This window comes from Hemitrygon akajei, chromosome 15, assembly GCF_048418815.1.
Source record: "Hemitrygon akajei chromosome 15, sHemAka1.3, whole genome shotgun sequence".
In the NCBI taxonomy this organism is placed as follows: domain Eukaryota; kingdom Metazoa; phylum Chordata; class Chondrichthyes; order Myliobatiformes; family Dasyatidae; genus Hemitrygon; species Hemitrygon akajei.
The window spans coordinates 6,504,539-6,525,231 of NC_133138.1; the positions used below are offsets into that span (position 1 = coordinate 6,504,539).

A 20,693-nucleotide genomic window follows, 5' to 3' on the forward strand; every position below is an offset into this window, starting at 1 on the left:
GGAACTTCTTCACCCAGAGGGTGGTGAGAGGGTGGAACAAGCTGTCAGTGGAAGTGGTGGATGCAGGTTTGATTTCAACGTTGAAGAGAAATTTGGATCGGTACATGGATGGAAGGGATATGGGCTCTATGGTCCAGGTGCAAGTTGATGGGACTAGGCAGGTTAATAATTCAGCGTTGACTAGATGGGCTGAAGGGCTTGTTTCTGTGCTGTAGTGTTCAGTGTCTGTATTCCATCTTCTTTTTTGAAGCCTCGCAGTAATCAGTAAATAGTAAATTGGTTTATTATTATCCCACGTACCAAGATACAGTGAAAAACTTGTCTTGCACTCTGTTCATACAGATCAGATCATTACACTGTGCACTGAGGTAGAACAAGGGAAAACACTAACAGAATGCAGAATAAAGGGTTAGAGTTACAGAGAAAGTGCAGTGCAGGCAGACAATAAGGAGCAAGAGCCATGCTGAGGTAGATTGCGAGGTCAAGAATCTGTTTTATTGCACCAGGCGATGGTTCAATAGTCTTAACAATGGAATATAGGAGCTTCAGCTTCCTCCCGCATCCCGATAGATAGACAGATACTTTATTGATCCCAAAGGAGGTTACAGGTCACAGTAGCATTACAAGTGCACAGACGTACAAATATTAGAAGAGAAGTAAGAATTAATAAAATAATAAGTTATCACAATCAGTACTGAGCGAAGGCATAAAGTCAGTATAAATTACAAAAAAATAATAGTGCAAATAGTGCCATTACGGACATTTATACTACACGCTGCATCCGCAAAGCAAACAGCATTATGAAGGACCCCATGCACCCCTCGTACAATCTCTTCTCCCTCCTGCCGTCTGGGAAAAGGCTCGGAAGCATTCGGGCTCTCACGACCAGACTATGTAACAGTTTCTTCCCCCAAGCTATCAGACTCCTCAATACCCGAAGCCTAGACCGACACCTAACTGCCCTATTGTCCTGTTTATTATTTATTGTAATGCCTGCACTGTTTTGTGCACTTTATGAAGTCCTGAGTAGGTCTGTAGTCTAGTGTAGTTGCTTTTATTTCTCTCTGTGTTGTTTTTTACATAGTTCAGTCTAGTTTTTGTACTGTGTCATGTAACACAATGGTACTGAAAAACATTGTCTCATTTTTACTGTGTACTGTACCAGCAGTTATGGTCGAAATGACAATAAAAGTGACTTGACTTGACAAAATTGGAATAAGGATGTGTGGGTTCATGTGTTCATTGTCCATTCAGAAATCTGATGGCGGAGGGGAAGAAGCTGCTCCTGAAACATTGAGTGCGTGTCTTCAGGCTCCTGTAGCTCCTCCCTGATGGTAGCAATGAGAAGAGGGCATGTCCCAGAGGGTCCTTAGTGAGAGATGCCACCTCCTTGAGGCACCGCCTGTTGAAGATGTCCTTGCTGGTGGGGAGGGCTGTGCCCGTGTTGGGGTGACTGAACTCACAACCCCTGCCATCCTGCACAGTGGCCTCTCCATGCCTGACAATGAGACAACCAGTCGGAATGCTCTCCATGGTAGAAATCTGCTGGAATCTTCGTCAAGGTACCAAATCTCCTCAAACTCCTAATGACATAGAGCCACTTGCGTGCCTGTCGTGTGACTGCACCAATGTGTTGTGCCCAGATAGATCCTCTGTGGGCTGAGGTTAAAATCAAAGTACATATATGCCACCGTATACAACCCGGAGATTTGCTTTCTTGTTGGCATTCACAGTAGAACAGAAAAATACATAGAATCAATGAAAAACTACACACGAAGGCTGACAAACAGCCAAGGTGCAAAAGAAGACAAACTGTGAAATTAGAAAATAACTTGAGAAAACGAGTTGTAAAGTGCGTTTGAAAGTGAATCTATAGATTGTGCAATCAGTTAAGTTTTAAGGTGGGTGAAGTTATCCCCACTGGTTCACAGTCTGATGGTTGAGGGGTAATAGTTGTTCCTGAACCTGGTGGTGTGGTCCTGAGGCTCCTGTACCTCCTTCCTCGAGGCAGCAGTGAGAAGAGTGTGTGGCCTGAATGAAGGGGGTCCCTGGTGATGGAGGCTGCTTTCCTGCAACAGTGTTTCATGTAGATGTGCTCAGTGGAGGAGAGGGCTTTACCCCCGATGGACTGGGCCACATTCACCTACATAACATAACGTCGTGGTTAATGTGGCACTATTACAGCTCAGATTTTAATTCTGGTGCCCTCTTCCTGAGTGTGTGAGGGTTTCCTCTGGGTACAGTCCAAAGATGTAGGTGTTAGTAGGTTAATTGATCGTTGTAAATTGTCCAATGATCAGCCTTGGGTTAAATCGGTGGGTTGCTGGGCTGGGCGGTGAGGCTCGTTGGGCTGGAAGGGCCTGCTCCACCCCATATCTATAAATAATAATTTTAAAAATAAAGTAATTCCTTTTGTTTTGCAGCAGCAATACAGTGCAGGCATAAAATTAATTTAGATTACTAAATAATCAGTGCAAAGACAGGTAGTGTTGATGGGTTCAGTCTCTGATGATGGAGGGGAAGAAGCTGTTGTGTGTGTATCTTCAGACTCAAATGGTCAATAAACCACGAAGATCCCTGACTTCAGCTGGCGGGGACCTATGCTGTAAATTTCTTTTTTGCCTCTCTACCTCACTCCTAAAGTCTCGTTAAAGTCTGAACAAGCCTCTTAGTCTCCTCACGTGACTGAACAGCAGCATTTGCTTGGTGCTACTCCTGAGAAGCGTGGTGCAGGCTGCTGCTACTCTGCGGTAACCTGAAGCTAGAAGACCCCTTAGTTCAGAGAGGGACGAGGCCTCTGCTCTTCAGTGTTCCAGGCTGGAGGAGTGTGGCGATGGAGAACGATCAAGGATCAGGGATCAACTTTATGCACCACATACACTGACATGTGTGAGGAATTTGCTGTGCTGTGTTGGTCAGGGTACTACAAAATACAACATTCAGTAAGTAAAGAGTTGTGTAAAAATAATGTCAGAAGCATGGATATGGAATAAATACATGAACACCAGTGTGTGTTTACAATGTCAACAGCGTTATAAACAGTGGTTTAAAGTGTTTACAGTGTAGTGATGGGGGTGATAGAGGCCTTTCCATGACCATGATTGTTCTTGGCAACTTTTTCTACGGAAGTGGTTTGCCGTTGCTGCTTTCTGGGCAGTGTCCTTACAAGACGGGTGACCCCAGCCACTATCAATACTCTTCAGAGATTGTCTGCCTGGCGCCAGTGGTCACAGAACCAGGACTTGTGATCTGTACCGGCTGCTAACACGACCATCCACCACCTGCTCCCGTGGCTTCACATGACCCTGGTTGGGGGCTGGGCAGGTGTTGCATCTTGCCCAGGGGTGACCTGCAGGGTGGGGGAAGGAAGGAGTGCCTTACCCCTCCTTTGACAGAGACGTGTCTCCACGCCACCACCCGAGGAGTGGGGCTAACTAGAATGATTGATCCGATTAACTGCCTGGGGGAAGGAATTTTTAAAATGGTGTGAAGTTCTTGTTTTAATAGTCTTATAATGCTTTCCAGAGGGGAGCTTTCGGAAAAAGCAGTTTGTTGATTGGGCAATGTCCGCAATGATTTTCCTTGCCCGCTTCGTGTCCTGGACATGTACAAGCCCTGTGGTGATGGTAGACTGTAGACAATCACCTTTTCTGCTGACCTGACAGTTCACCGTAGTTTTCATATATTGTGGGAGGTTGCCGCACCAAACCAGACAGTAATGGCTGACGTGAGAATGATGACAGTGTAGAATAAGAGGAGTGAGCCAAGAACTCAGCCTGGATTCTGGGATTGGACTGGGGTGCCGGGGGTCCCGGAAGAACAGCCAAGTCAAAGTGGGGCTCACTAAAATCTCACTAAGATACAGCCCCCCCCCAGGACAGCCACTGAATCAGGTTTACTATCACTGACATAGGTTGTGAAATATGTTGTTTTGTGGCAGCAGAATACTGCAATACATACAGAAATTACAATAATAAATACATTTATATATATAATAGTGAAGTAACATTCATGGTTCTATCGTCCATTCAGAGATCTGACGGCAGAGGGGAAGAAGCTGTTCCTGAAACATCAAGTGTGTGTCTTCAGGCTCCTGTACCTCCTCCCTGATGGTAGCAGTGGGAAGAGGGGTCTTCAGGCTCCTGTACCTCCTCCCTGATGGTAGCAATGAGAAGAGGTAACCAGGTCTATATGGCATTAGTAAGCCCCTCCATAACCTGGTGTAGTATCAGTAAACCCCTCCATAACCTGGTGTGGTATTGATAACCTCTTGTTAACCAGGTGTAGTATTGGTAACCTCTTTAGTAACCAGGTGTAGTTTTAGTAAACCCCTCCATAACCAGGTGTAGTATTAATAACCCCCTCATAACCAGATGTACTTTTAAGTAACCCACCCCATAACCAGGTGTAGCATTAGTAACCCCTTGATAACTGGGTATGGTATTAGTAAACCCCTTGGTAAATGGGTGTGGTACTGGTAAACCCCTCGATAACCAGGGTGGACTGACCTTGATGAAAGCGGATGGACCTTAGAAATGAAGGGAGAGGTTCAGTGGGGGTGTTCCAGAGCTTGGGGTTGATGGCTGAAGAAACCCTCCCGAGGCAGACACTCGGTGTTGAGGTGATCAGTGTGATACTAGGGAGTGACGTTAAGATCACTGTGCTGATGCAGTCACGCGCCCTCTAGTGGCTGGGCAACAGCAGAGAAAGTTACATTTTGGGAGGAACTCAGCAGGTCAGGCAGCATCTGTGGAGGTAGAGAGATGGTCAACATTTCACATCAAGACCTACACCTCGATGCTTTGGATGGTCAGTGCCTCAACCCAAAATGACAACCAACCTTCTGTCTCCTCCGATGCAGCTCGAGAATAAACCTGTGGTTTATTTTCAGCTCTAGATTTCAGCATGGGAGAGTAAAGGTGTACTATAAGCATGGAGAGTGCATGCTGGGAAGGTGCTGAACTCAGTGATTGCTCACCCTCTGGACTGTTGTTGGAGTTCGAACATAGAACAGAACACCACAGTTCAGGCCCTTCGGCCCACGATGTTGTGCCGACCCTTTAACCAACTCCAAGATCAATCTAACCCTTCCCTCCCACATTAGTCAGTTAGTTATGCCCATCACCCCTACAGCAGCCTAGGCAGAGCCCTCCATCCTGGGTCAGCCCTCCATGTTGTCCCCAGGTGATCCTTCCTCTCCCAGGGATGCCATCTGCTGGCATTTCTGTAGCTTCTCTCCCACGTAGCCCTCCATTTTCCTGTCATCCATGTTCCTGTCTAAGAGTTGCTTAAATGTACTTCATGTCCCCTGGCAGAATGTTCCATACACACACACACACACACACATGCACACACAGATACACAGATGCGTACACACACACACACACGCACGCACGCACGCACGCACGCACGCACGCACGCACACACACACACACATTTGGTTTACTATTTACACATTTTATCTTTTACACACTGGTTGTTTGTCAGTCTTTGTGTGTAGTTTTTGTTGATTCTGTGTACTTCTTTGTTCTACTGTGAATGCCTGCAAGAAAATGGCTCTCAGGGCAGCTTTACAGATGGCACAGTAGTGTAGTGGTTAGCACAACGTTTTACAGTACCAGCGACCCGGGTTCAATTCCCATCACACGGTAGTGTAGTGGTTAGCACAACATTTTACAGTACCAGTGACCCGGGTTCAATTCCCATCGCACGGTAGTGTAGTGGTTAGCACAACGTTTTACAGTACCAGTGACCCGGGTTCAATTCCCATCGCACGGTAGTGTAGTGGTTAGCACAACGTTTTACAGTACCAGTGACCCGGGTTCAATTCCCATCGCACGGTAGTGTAGTGGTTAGCACAACGTTTTACAGTACCAGTGACCCGGGTTCAATTCCCATCGCACGGTAGTGTAGTGGTTAGCACAACGTTTTACAGTACCAGTGACCCGGGTTCAATTCCCATCGCACGGTAGTGTAGTGGTTAGCACAACGTTTTACAGTACCAGCGACCCGGGTTCAATTCCCATCACACGGTAGTGTAGTGGTTAGCACAACGTTTTACACACCCAGTGACCCGGGTTCAATTCCCATCACACGGTAGTGTAGTGGTTAGTACAACGTTTTACAGTACCAGCGACCCGGGTTCAATTCCCATCACACGGTAGTGTAGTGGTTAGCACAACGTTTTACAGTACCAGCGACCCGGGTTCAATTCCCATCGCACGGTAGTGTAGTGGTTAGCACAACGTTTTACAGTACCAGTGACCCGGGTTCAATTCCCATCACACAGTAATGTAGTGGTTAGCACAACGTTTTACAGTACCAGTGACCCGGGTTCAATTCCCATCACACAGTAATGTAGTGGTTAGCACAATGTTTTACAGTACCAGTGACCCGGGTTCAATTCCCATCGCACGGTAGTGTAGTGGTTAGCACAACGTTTTACAGTACCAGTGACCCGGGTTCAATTCCCATCGCACGGTAGTGTAGTGGTTAGCACAACGTTTTACAGTACCAGCGACCCGGGTTCAATTCCCATCACACGGTAGTGTAGTGGTTAGCACAATAATTTACAGTACCAGCGACCCGGGTTCAATTCCCATCACACGGTAGTGTAGTGGTTAGCACAACATTTTACAGTACCAGCGACCCGGGTTCAATTTCCATCACACGGTAGTGTAGTGGTTAGCACAATAATTTACAGTACCAGTGACCCGGGTTCAATTCCCATCGCACGGTAATGTAGTGGTTAGTACAACGTTTTACAGTACCAGTGACCCGGGTTCAATTCTCATCGCACAGTAGTGTAGTGGTTAGTACAACGTTTTACAGCACCAGTGACCCGGGTTCAATTCCCATCGCACGGTAGTGTAGTGGTTAGCACAATGTTTTACAGTACCAGTGACTCGGGTTCAATTCCCATCACACAGTAATGTAGTGGTTAGCACAACGTTTTACAGCACCAGCGACCTGGGTTCAATTCCCTCCGCTGTCTGTAAGGAGTTTGTACGTGCTCCCCGTGACCGCCTGGGTTTCCTCTGGGGGCTCTGGAGCAGCCACAGCTGAATGACGTCCCAGTTGGTACGTTAATTGGTCACTGTAAATTGTTCTGTGATTAGGGTTCTATCGGGGAATGCTGAGCAGCATGGTTCGAAGGTCTGGAAGGGACCTTGTTCCACACGGCACTCAAATAATTAAATCAATTTAGTAACATCCACCAATGACCACTTTATTAGGTACACCTGTATACCTGTACACTGGTGCACCTGCTTTTAATGCAATTATCTCATCAGCCAATCATGTGGCAGCAACTCAGTGTAGACATGTCAAGAGGTTCAGTTGATCAGACCAAACATCAGAATGGGGAAGAATTGTGACTTTGACTATGAAATGATTGTTGGTGTCAGATGGGGTGGTTTGAGTATCTCAGAAACTGTTGATCTCCTGGGATTTTCACTCACGAGTCTCTAGAGTTTACAGAGGATGGTGTGAAAAACAGAAACACCCAGGGAGTGGCAGTTCTGTGGGTGGAAACGCTTTGTTAATGAGAGAGGTCAGAGGAGAATGGCCAGTCTGGTTCAAGCTGACAGGAAGGTGACAGTAACTCACACGTTTCAAGAGCAGTATGCAGAAGAGCATTGCTGAATGCAGAATTCACTGGGCACCGCTTGGCTAACGAGGATTCTAAGGCTTTGCAAACCCCAACGGTCACCACAGATCGTTCATGTTACCGTCAACTGTTTGATCCAATTATCCAGTGGGCAGCCTGCCACCTCTAATTAGACATTCAACAGATTCCATCAGTAGATTTAGAGCCCAGGGGAGCAGTCTCAGTTACCGCTGATGACGCAGCCCATTTTCATTTACATCAGAGAGTGTCGGGGTGCTGTATCCTGCCCACTCGACATTTGAGGGAAGATGCAACAGTCAAACTTTGGCCCGAAGCTTTGACTCTTTATTCCTTTCCATAAGAAGCTGCCTGATTTGCAGAATTCTTCCAGCAATATAAGACCATAAGACCATACGACATAGGGGCAGAATTAGGCCATCTGGCCCATTGAGTCTGCTCTGCCTTTCAATCAAGGCTGATCCTTTATTTCTACCTCCTCCTCAACCCCACTCCCTGGCCTTCTCCCTGTAACCTTTGATGCCGTGTCCAATAAAGAACCTATCAATCTCTGCCTTAAATACACCCAACGACCTGGCCTCCACAGCTGCATGTGGCAACAGATTCACCACCCTTTGGCTAAGGAAATTTCTCCACATCTGTTTTGAAAGGGTGTCCCTCTATCCTGAGGCTGTGCCCTCTTGTCCTAGACTCTCCCACCATGGGAAACATCCTTTCCACATCTACTCTGTCTAGGCCTTTCAACATTCGAAAGGTTTCAATGAGATCCCCCCCTTCATCCTTCTGAATTCCAGTGAGCACAGACCCAGAGCCATCGAGCGTTCCTCGTATGATAACTAGCTCAGGTAGACAAGTTTAACTGTCATTCAACTGTACCTGAATACAGCCAAAAGAGCTAGTGTTACTCCGGGATCAACGTGAAAAACACAGAGCCAACTGTCACACACAAGGCATATATATGCCATATAATTACAATAGGAGAGAAACATAGTTACAAAAAAAATCAACCTAGCCCAGGTCGCTGAGTGTCATGGCCTGCAGATTGATGTTGTCCTGGAACCATGTTTCTGTAAGAACGAGCACGCAGCAGTTCCTCATCTCACGCTGGGTCAGTCACAGACACTCCAGCTCTATCCGCTGGAGAGCAGCACCAGCAGGAGGGGCCACCCCCAGCCCAGCACGGCATGGACAAAGGGCCGCTCTCCATGCTGAGCAGGGCAAGTTTACCCTCCGGAGCATAGGAGAATGAGGGCAGATTTGCACAATTATGAGTGATATAGGTAGGGTGGTTCCCTCTGGTTGTTACAGCCTGGGTGGTTCCCACTACCTATTAAATCCTCCCAGACAGCTTTAGACAGCCAAATCCATCTCCCAGCTGTCGTGTGTGGCTTAGCCACTAAGCCTGGGGAAACAATTTCTACTGACAGGAGAAAGGGCAAAGGCAGGCTACTGACACCTTAAAACCAGTTGCTTTGGGAAGATGAGGCTCATCAGCTGTGTTTGGCAGCTCATCGAGGAGAAGCAAAACTCTGATCTCAAACCTCCGCTGGCTTGTGGCTATACCCACTCATGGGGAAGGCTTCGGGAATAAACCCAGAGGGAAAATCCAGAGCTGGAGTTCCTAAGACAGTCCTACATTGATTTCAATGCTGACTGGCAACTCCTGCGATGCCACCGGTGCCAAGCTGTATCGGTCTCTGCCATTCCTTTGGATTCATCAGATGTGTGGAGAGGGGAAGCTCACTACATGGGCAACAGCTTGTTCTCCACGTTGTGCTGCCCTGACTTGTGTACCACAAAGACAGCTAGGACGCAATATCCATGGTCAATCCTGACCAATGGAGGGTAAATGCAAGCAGGCTTTTCTCACTGAGGTTGGGTGAAACTAGAAGTCAAGGGTTAAGGGTGAAAGGTGAGGTGTTTAAGAGGAACCTGAGGGGGATCTTCTTCACTCAGAGGGTGGTGAGAGTGTGGAACGAGCTGCCAGTGGAAGTGGTGAATCTGGTTTTGATTGTAAGGGAAGTTCAGATGAGTAATAAATATCGGATAAATATTAACTATTTGTCACAGGAAACAGAATGAAATATGTTGTTCATGTTAAAGATTCACACAGTGTGAGGATGTGCTGGGGCAGCCCACAAGTGCCCCATGCTTCGGGCACCAACATAGCTTGCCCACAGCTTACTAATCCTCGCTGTGATTGGCCAGTGGGCGGAAACCCATGTAGTGACAGGGAGAACGTACAAGCTCCTTACAGACAACGGGAGGAATTGAGTCCTAATCGCTGGTGCTGTAAAGTGTCACGATTGCTGCTAAGCAACCGAGCCGACCCAAGTTGTTGGTGTGACCACTCTTTAGACTCCCCCCCCCCCCCCCAAATGTCTTTGAATTAATTGTGTGCAGTTCTGGCTGCCCAGCTAGAGGCAGGATGTGATTAATCTGGGAAGGGTGCTGAAAAGATTCACGAGGATGTTACTGTGATTTTGTTTGTTTTGTCAACCAGTGCGGAGACAGAGGAGCTTCCTCTGAACCTGCATATTGTTCATGTCTACTGAGGCTTTATAAGGCCTCAGACCCCACCTGTAGTATTGTGAGCAGTTTTGGGCCCCTTATCTAAGAAAAGATATGATGGCATTGGAGAGGAGTTCAAGAAAATGATCCCAGGAATGAAAGGGTTAATGCATGAGGTGTGTTTGATGGTTCTGGGCCTGTACTCGCTGGAGTTTAGATGGATGGGGGGCAGGTGGGATGGAGAGCATCTCATTATGCCTCTAGAATATTTAATGGATGTAGAGAGCATGTTTCCCATGGTGGGGGAATCTAGAACCAGAGGACACAGCCTCAGAACAGGAGGATGTCCCTTTCGAACAGAGGTGAGGAGGAACTTCTGTAGCCGGATGGTGAATCTGGGGAATTCATTGCCACAGATGGCTGTAGAGATCTAATCATTGGGTATGTTTAAAGCAGAGTTTGATAGGTTCTTGTATAGTCAGGGTGTCAAAGGTTAACAGGGAGAAGACAGGACAGCAGGGTTGAGAGGACAACAAATCAGCCATGGTGGAATGGTAGAGCAGACTCAATGGGCTGAATGGCCTGGTTCTGCTGGTTTAAACAGTTAAGTTGTACTCATCTCTACCACTTCCTCTGCCAGCTCATTCCATCCACACATCACTCACTGTGTGAAAACTTGATCCTCAAAACTCCTTAAAATCTTTCCCCTCTCAGCTTAAAGCTTTACCCTCTAGTTTTACTATGGTGAAGAGTCTGTGACCAGTCACCTAATTCTCATGATCCTCTCCAACGCCTCGTGCACTCCAGTCCCATCCAACCCAGCCTCTCCTTATAACTCAAGCAGTAGGGATGGTTGTCATGGATACGATAGGCCGAAGGGATGTCTGACTATGATCTCATCAATGTCCTAGACAGTTCCCTCGACCTGGGGATTTAGACCATAAACCCATAAAACACAGGGCAGAGTTAGGCCAAGCAGCCGATCAAGTCTGCTCTGCTCTGCCATTTGGTGAAGAATATTTCTCTTGAAAAATCAAGAGAAAAACTGAAAAACTTGAAAAACTGTTTAATGTAACTTCCAGCACACAAGTGTAAAGGAGAAAAATAATTTTACTCTGGATCTGAGGCAGCACAAAAAAAAACACAATAATAATTTTTAAAAATATAAATACATAAAATTGTTTAAATACATAGATTGATTTTATGTCCATAAAGTGATGCCAGGCACAGGAGCATCAGTACATATGATGACTCTGACAGGAAATGATAAAGTAGTGGTGGTTGGGGGTGTGGAGGGGTGGGTTAGTGGGTGGAGGTGTTAATCAGCCTTACTGCTTGGGGAAAGGAACTGTTTTTAAGACTGGTGGTCCTGGTGTTGATGCTGTGTAGCCTCCCCCATGATGGGAGTGGGACAAACAGTCTGTGAGCAGAGCGGGTGGGATCCTTCATGATGTTACTGGCCCTTTTCCAGTGTTTCTCTGTATATATATGCCCTTGAAGGTGGGTAGGCTGGTGCCAGTGATGCGTTGGACAGTTTGACTACCCGTTGTAGAGCCTTCTCACCCACTGAAGTGCATGTAGTGATGCACTAAGTTTGGATATTCTCTACTGCGCATCTGTAGATGCAGGTGAGTACAAGATGTGCAAATCCCAGCTCTTTTCAACCTCCTCAGAAAGCAGAGGCATTCACCAGTCACATTATCCACACCCTATGAACCTCTATGATGTCACCCCTCACTCAGTCTCCTGCACCTCGGGGAAAACAGTCCCGGCCTGTCCCCTCTCTCTCCATAACTCAAGCAGTAGAAATGTGTGTGTTATTGTTGTTATGGATACGTCAGGCCGAAGTGCTGTCTAACTGTGATCTCATCGGTGTTCCAGACAGTTCCCGCGTGCTGGGGATTTGGACAGGAGCACAATTAGGCCATTCATCCCTCGAGCCTGCTCGTCCATTAGGGGGAGAATTTTTCTCTGGAAGAATTCTTGCTCTAACCTTTCGTCCTTTGGGCAGAACAGCTCACAGCTCCTCCAAGCTTGACCTAGAGAAGATAACTTCACTCACCCCAACACTGAACGGTTCCCACAACCTATGCACTCACTTCCAAGGACTCTTCAAATCATGTTCTTGATTCTCACTGATTATAAATTTACTATTATTATTTTGTTTTATCTTTGTTTTTTTGTAATGACTGTGAATGCCTGTAAGAAAATGAATCTCAGCGTTGTATATGATGACATATATATACTTAGATAATATATTTGCTTTGAACTCTTTACACTTTGAAAGCATATGCAAAATACGAGAAGTATGTCAAACTGAATGTGTGGGAGGTGGATAAAGACCAGCGGCAGATGTTCTGGTAATGTTTAGCATGGCAACCGATGATAAATATTTTCTGTCTCAGATTATTAGGCCCAGATCTCAGAAGCTCATGAGTAACCTTTGCCCTCTCATGTCCCCAGCACCTGCAGAATCTCAGAGGAACTCAGCAGGTCAGGCAGCATCTAGGGCAGGGGTTCCCGACCCTTTTTATGTCACGGACCCCTGCCATTAACCAAGGGGTCCGTGGAGTTCAGTTGGGAACCCTGAGGAGAGAAATAAACAACCTAGGTTTCATCCAAGACCCTTCATCAAATTTCAATGTAACTTATTATCAAAGTACAGATATGTCATCACAAGCTAACTTGAGATTTGTTTTCTTGTGGGCATTTACAGTAACTATGAAGACACACGGTAGAATCAATGAAAAACCACACACAAAGATGGACAGTCAATGGGCAAAAGGCAACAAACTGCAAATACAAAAAGAGGAAATAAAAGAAAATAAGCAATGAATAATAAATAATAAGCAATAAATATCAAGAACATGAGATGAAGAATCCTTGAAAGTGAGTCCATTGGTTACGGGAGCAGTTCAGTGATGGGTTGAGTGAAGGTGAGTGAAGTTACCCCCGCTGGTTCAAGAGCCTGATAGTTGAGGGGTAATGACTGTTCCTGAAGCTGGTGGTGTGGGTCCTGAGGTTCCTGTACCTTCTTCCTGATGGCATTGGCAAGAAGAGAGAATGACCTGTGTGGTGGGGGTACCTGATGATGGATGCTGCTTTCCTGTGGCAATGTTCTGTCATGGGGAGGGCTTTACCTGTGATTGACTGGGCCGTATCCACTACTTTTTGTAGGATTTTCAAGTTCAGATTCAAGTTTAATTGTCATTGAACCATTCATAAATGCTGCCAAATGAAACAGTATTCTTCCGCACATATAAGATAGAGGTAAACATACAGTCACACAAAAAAATATAATATCGCCCAAGTTGCTGAGCAACATATCCTGTAAACTGATGGTGCCCGGATGTCGTTGGCCCTCAATAGGCCCTCAGCAGTCGACAGACAAACGCATGCACACAATCCAGCTTGTCATTCCACCGAACAAACACAGGAGGGCAGCACTGACGGGAGGAGCCAGCATGGACACCGTGCCACACCACCCTCCTGGGCGACATGTACGTTCGAATGCTGTTCATAGACTTCAGTTCAGCATTCAACACAATCATCCCTCAGAAACTGATTGGAAAGCTGAGCCTACTGGGCCTGAACACCTCCCTCTGCAACTGGATCCTAGACTTCCTGACTGGGAGACCTCAGTCATTCCGGATTGGGAGCAGCATATCCAACACCATCACACTGAGCACGGGGGCTCCCCAGGGTTGCGTGCTCAGTCCACTGCTGTTCACTCTGCTGACCCACGACTGTGCTGCAACACACAGCTCGAACCACATCATCAAGTTCACCGATGACACGACCATGGTGGGTCTCATCAGCAAGAACAAAGAGTCAGCTTACAGAGAGGAGGTGCAGCGGCTAACGGACTGGTGCAGAGCCAACAACCTGTCTCTGAATGTGAACAAAACAAAAGAGATGGTTGTTGACTTCAGGAGGGCACGGAGCGACCACTCTCCGCTGAACATCGACGGCTGCTCGGTAGAGATCGTAAAGAGCACAAAATTTCTTGGTGTTCATCTGGAGGAGAATCTCACCTGGTCCCTCAACACCAGCTCCATAGCAAAGAAAGCCCAGCAGCATCTCTACTTTCTGCGAAGGCTGAGGAAAGTCCATCTCCCACCCCCCCCATCCTCATCACATTCTACAGGGGTTGTATTGAGAGCATCCTGAGCAGCTGCATCACTGCCTGGTTCGGAAATTGCACCATCTTGGATTGCAAGACCCTGCAGTGGATAGTGAGGTCAACTGAGAAGATCATCGGGGTTTCTCTTCCTGCCATTACGGACATTTACACTATACGCTGCATCCGCAAAGCAAACAGCATTATGAAGGACCCCATGCACCCCTCATACAAACTCTTCTTCCTCCTGCCATCTGGGAAAAGGCACCAAAGCTTTCGGGCTCTCACGACCAGACTATGTAACAGTTTCTTCCCCCAAGTTATCAGACTCCTCAATACCCAGAGCCTGGACTGACACCTTACTGTCCTATTGTCCTGTTTATTATTTATTGTAATGCCTGCACTGTTTTGTGCACTTTATGCAGTCCTGGGTAGGTCTGTAGTCTAGTGTAGTTTTTTTTCTAGTGTTGTTTTATTACGTAGTTCAGTCTAGTTTCTGTACTGTGTCATGTAACACCATGGTCCTGAAAAACTGTTGTCTCATTTTTACTGTGTATTGTACCAGCAGTTATGGTTGAAATGACAATAAAAGTGACTTGACCTGACTTGCAACAGGCAGCATGAGGCCTAGTCTGCACTGCAGCCAAGGCCACACAATTTCCCCGCCGTCCGTCTCACCAGTAAAGCAGTGAACTGGATTTGCAGTATTCTTCTTACCAATGCCCAGCAGGGTCTTGCACTCTTTTCCAACTTACACGTCAAAATCCAAGATTCCAGACCGTTTATTGCCATTCTTCAGAACACGAGTGTAAACCAAACAGAGTAACTGTTACTCTGGATCTGATGCAGCACAAAGAAACACAATAAGATAAAAAAGACAATAAACAAAACACAATAAATATCAATGCTATATAAAAACGATCTTATACAATGCAATGTTTGAGTAACTCTTGTGTAAACTCAGTGGCTACTTTATTAAGTACATACCTGATTACTGCAAATATCTAATCAGCCAATCATGTGGCAGCAACACAATGCATTAAAGCATGCAGACATGGTCAAGAAGTTCAGTTGCTGTTCAGACCAAACATCAGAACAGTGAAGAAATGTGATCTAAGTGATTCTGACTGTGGAATGATTGTTGGTACCAGATGGGATGATTTGCATATTTCAGAAGCCGCTGATCTCCTGGGATTTTCATGCACAGCAGTTTCTAGAGTTTACAGAGAATGGCGTGAGAAACAAAAAACATCTAGTGAGCAGCAGTTCTGAGGGGGAAAACACCTCATTAATGAGAGAGGTCGAAGGAGAAAGGCCAGACTGGTTCAAGCTGACAGGACGGTGACAGTAACTCAAATAACCACACGTTACAACAGTGGTGTGCAGAAGAGCATCTCCGAATGCACAACACATCGAACCCTGAAGTGATGGGCTCCAATAGCAGAAGACCATGAACGTACACTCAGTGGCCACTTTATTAGGTACAGGAGGTGACTACTGAGTGTACAGAGACTAATTGTATGTACATAAAGTGATACTAGATTATGTGTCTGTAGTGGTCGGAGGTGGAGTGGTCGATTAGCCTGACGGCTTGGGGAAAGTTACTGTTTTTGAGTCTGGTGTTCCTGGCGTGGATGGTACGTAGACTCCTCCCTGATCGGAATGGGACAAACAGGCCATGAGCAGGGTGGGTGGGATCCTTCTCTGCACATGTGAATGTGAGAATATAAGATGAACGAGCCCTCTCCTCCGCTACCACAGGAGGCTAAAGGAATTTGTGACCCCCTCCCCTTACTCCCTTTCTTGTTCCCCTTCCTTCCCAGTCTTGGTGAGTGATCTTGGTCTGAGCCGCCAACACTTTATTCCCCTCCACGGGAGGAATGCTGTTTGCCTTGCTGAGTTACATAGAACAGTACAGGCCCTTCAGCCCACAATGTTATGCCAACCTTTTAACCTGCTTTAAGATCAACCTAACCCTTCGCTCTGACTGAGAGAAGTTTGGGTACATAGTGATCCAGTGGTGCTGCAGAGTGCCCTAATTGCCACTGTTTTAACAGTTCCTCCAGCTGAGTTCTGTCGGTATTGTCCGTAAGTAAAGCCTCCACTTTACTTGGATCTCAAGAGTTCCAGCATCTACGGAATCTCTCGTGTTGTTGCAGCAGTACAGTATTAGACATAAAAAATTACTATACATAGAAAATATCCATATTAGAAAAATAAATATGTGGTGGAAAAAGTGATGTAGTGCTCATGGGTTCATTGTCCACTCAAAAATCTAATGATGGAAGGGAAGAAGTTATTTCCGTCCATAGATGCTGCCCAACTTGCTCAGTTCATCCAACATTTTGTGTCAGTTACACAGAAATTTGCCGTGTCCCTTTGACCCTTACTGATTTCTATCGACACACCACACATCCTATCCCGATGCAACCGGCTCGGTACGGCAACTGCTCTGCCCGAGACCACAGGAAACTGCAGAGAGTTGTGGACACGTCACGGAAACCAGCCTCCCCTCCATGGACTCTGTCTACACTTCCCACTGTCTCAGTAAAACAGCTGTCAGAATCAAAGACCCCACCCACCTCAGACATTCTCTCTCCCCCCCTCTCCCATCGGGCAGAAGATACAAAAGCCTGAAAGTACATCCCACCAGGCCCAAGGACAGCTTCTACCCCACTGTTATCAGTGAAAGTACGTCCCACCAGGCCCAAGGACAGCTTCTACCCCACTGTTATCAGTGAAAGCACGTCCCACCAGGCCCAAGGACAGCTTCTACCCCACTGTTATCAGTGAAAGCACGTCCCACCAGGCCCAAGGACAGCTTCTACCCCACTGTTATCAGTGAAAGCACGTCCCACCAGGCCCAAGGACAGCTTCTACCCCACTGTTATCAGTGAAAGCACGTCCCACCAGGCCCAAGGACAGCTTCTACCCACTGTTATCAGTGAAAGCACGTCCCACCAGGCCCAAGGACAGCTTCTACCTCACTGTTATCAATGAAAGCACATCCCACCAGGGTCAAGGACAGCTTCTACCCCACTGTTATCAGTGAAAGCACGTCCCACCAGGCCCAAGGACAGCTTCTACCTCACTGTTATCAATGAAAGCACATCCCACCAGGCCCAAGGACAGCTTCTACCCCACTGTTATCAGTGAAAGTACGTCCCACCAGGCCCAAGGACAGCTTCTACCCCACTGTTATCAGTGAAAGCACGTCCCACCAGGCCCAAGGACAGCTTCTACCCCACTGTTATCAGTGAAAGCATGTCCCACCAGGCCCAAGGACAGCTTCTACCCCACTGTTATCAGTGAAAACACGTCCCACCAGGCCCAAGGACAACTTCTACCCCACTGTTATCAGTGAAAGTACGTCCCACCAGGCCCAAGGACAGCTTCTACCCCACTGTTATCAGTGAAAGCACGTCCCACCAGGCCCAAGGACAGTTGCTACCCCACTGTTATCAGTGAAAGCACGTCCCACCAGGCCCAAGGACAGCTTCTACCCCACTGTTATCAGTGAAAGCACGTCCCACCAGGCCCAAGGACAGCTTCTACCCCACTGTTATCAGTGAAAGCACGTCCCACCAGGCCCAAGGACAGCTTCTACCTCACTGTTATCAATGAAAGCACATCCCACCAGGGTCAAGGACAGCTTCTACCCCACTGTTATCAGTGAAAGCACGTCCCACCAGGCCCAAGGACAGCTTCTACCTCACTGTTATCAATGAAAGCACATCCCACCAGGCCCAAGGACAGCTTCTACCCCACTGTTATCAGTGAAAGTACGTCCCACCAGGCCCAAGGACAGCTTCTACCCCACTGTTATCAGTGAAAGCACGTCCCACCAGGCCCAAGGACAGCTTCTACCCCACTGTTATCAGTGAAAGCATGTCCCACCAGGCCCAAGGACAGCTTCTACCCCACTGTTATCAGTGAAAACACGTCCCACCAGGCCCAAGGACAACTTCTACCCCACTGTTATCAGTGAAAGTACGTCCCACCAGGCCCAAGGACAGCTTCTACCCCACTGTTATCAGTGAAAGCACGTCCCACCAGGCCCAAGGACAGTTGCTACCCCACTGTTATCAGTGAAAGCACGTCCCACCAGGCCCAAGGACAGCTTCTACCCCACTGTTATCAGTGAAAGCACGTCCCACCAGGCCCAAGGACAGCTTCTACCCCACTGTTATCAGTGAAAGCACGTCCCACCAGGCCCAAGGACAGCTTCTACCCCACTGTTATCAGTGAAAGCACGTCCCACCAGGCCCAAGGACAGCTTCTACCTCACTGTTATCAGTGAAAGCACGTCCCACCAGGCCCAAGGACAGCTTCTACCTCACTGTTATCAGTGAAAGCACGTCCCACCAGGCCCAAGGACAGCTTCTACCTCACTGTTATCAGTGAAAGCATGTCCCACCAGGCCCAAGGACGGCTTCTACTCCACTGTTATCAGTGAAAGCACGTCCCACCAGGCCCAAGGACAGCTTCTACCCACTGTTATCAGTGAAAGCACGTCCCACCAGGCCCAAGGACAGCTTCTACCCCACTGTTATCAGTGAAAGCACGTCCCACCAGGCCCAAGGACAGCTTCTACCCCACTGTTATCAGTGAAAGCATGTCCCACCAGGCCCAAGGACAGCTTCTACCCCACTGTTATCAGTGAAAGCACGTCCCACCAGGCCCAAGGACAGCTTGCATTCTGCTGTTAAAAACGCTATTGAATGGTCCCTGGCACAATAAGATGAATTCATGACCTCACCATCTACCTCATTATGACCTCACAACTTATTGTCTGCCTGCACTGCACTTTCTCTGTAACTGTGACACTTTATTCTGCATTCTGTTATTGTTTTCCCTTGTTCTACCTCAATGCACAGTGTAATGATCCGATCTGTATGGATGGCATACAAACAAACATTTTCACTGAACCTTGGTACACGGGACAATAGTAAACCTGGGACGTCATGGTAACGTAACGGTTAGCGTGACACTATTACAACTCGGCTTGTTAGGGTTCAGAGTTCAATTCCAGCGTCCTCTAAGAAGTTTGTATGTCCTCCCTCTGAGTGTGTGGTTTTCCTCCCACAGTCCAATACGTACTGGTTAGTCAGTTAATTACCCAGTTAATCACAGGTAAACTGTCCTGTGATTGGGCTGGGGTTAAATCGGAGGGTTGCTGGGCAGCAAGGCTCATGGGCCTGAAGGGCCTGTTGAGTCCTGTGTCTCTGAAGCCGGTGGCCTAGCAAAGATTGGAAACCCCTGCACGGATAAACAAATAATAAACGAGCTACTAAGCAAAAGGTGCACCCAGGGATGAGCAACCTTCAGAGGGGTTGTGTCTCCGCTAACCTCTCCTCTCACAGTGTTTTGCCATGGTCTCTGCGGTCAGAGGAGATGCGCTGGCTGGCAGTGGGAGGATAGGACCATGATCGCTCACATCCCCTCCCTGCAGGGAGGCGCTCCCAGCTTCACAACTTTGGAAAGAGAACAGTTAAGAGGGTGAATCAAAATCAGAATCAGGTTTAACATCACCAACATATTTTGTGAAATTTGTTGTTTTTGTGGCAGCAGAAAAAATGTATATATAATAATAAAAACTGTAAATAAAAAAACAAGTATATACATAATAGATTAAATATGTAGTGCAAAAAGAGAGCAAAAAATAGTGAGGTAGGTGTTCCTGGGTTCATTGTCCATTCAGAATCGGATGGTGGAGGGAAGAAGCTGTTCCTGAAATGGTGGGTGTGTGTCTTCAGGCTCCTGTACCTTCTCCCTGACATGTCCTGGGTGACTGGGGTCCTGAATAACAGATGCCACCTTTTTGAGACATCGCCTTTTGAAGATGTCTTCGACACTGGGGGAGGGTTGATGGTGGTGGGATGTGCCCGTGATGGAGCTGATTGAGTTGACAGCTTTCTGCAGCATATTTTGACCCTGTGCAGTGGTCCCTCCACACGAAACGGTGATGCAACCAGTCAGAAGACTCTCCACATTACTTCCGCAGAAACTTGCGAGAGTCTTTGATGACGTACCAAGTTGGGTGACAAAGTCAGTCCTGTCAGAACCACTGGTGCGTTAGCCTTCGAAAAGCAGAACAGTTGTGGCATGCTGAAGTAAAACCAGAAAAATCAAGGCAGAATGGTAGCATTTCTATGTTCTCTCCATGACCACATGGGTCTCTTTCAAGTGCTCCAGTTTTCTCCCGCATCCTAAAGATGTACCGGATAGGGTTAATGAGCTGTGGGCATGCTATGATGTACCTGAAGAGTGGTGACACTTGCCGGCTGCCCCCAGCACATCCTCGGCCGTTGAACCAAATGATGCATTTTGATATTTCGATGTATGTGTGATAACTAAAGCCAATCTTTAAAACAGCACTGATGTACAGAGGGATCTTGGGGGCCTAAGTCCGTAACTCAATGGTCCCAAGGGTGG

General features: G+C 47.2%; 1 protein-coding gene across 3 annotated transcripts in view; it reads left to right on the forward strand.

Annotated features, from left to right (window-relative positions):
- The window catches only part of LOC140739129 (synaptopodin), a 121,864-nt gene that overhangs the window by 46,236 nt on the left and 54,935 nt on the right, over positions 1-20,693 (forward strand). The window contains exon 1 of one of the 3 annotated variants that reach the window (XM_073067102.1): positions 13,057-13,074. The exons of the other annotated variants lie outside the window; for them this stretch is intronic. The gene's annotated coding sequence lies outside the window, so the exon portion shown is untranslated. Of the gene's footprint in view, positions 1-13,056; positions 13,075-20,693 lie in introns of those variants that run through there. 3 annotated transcript variants of the gene reach the window in all.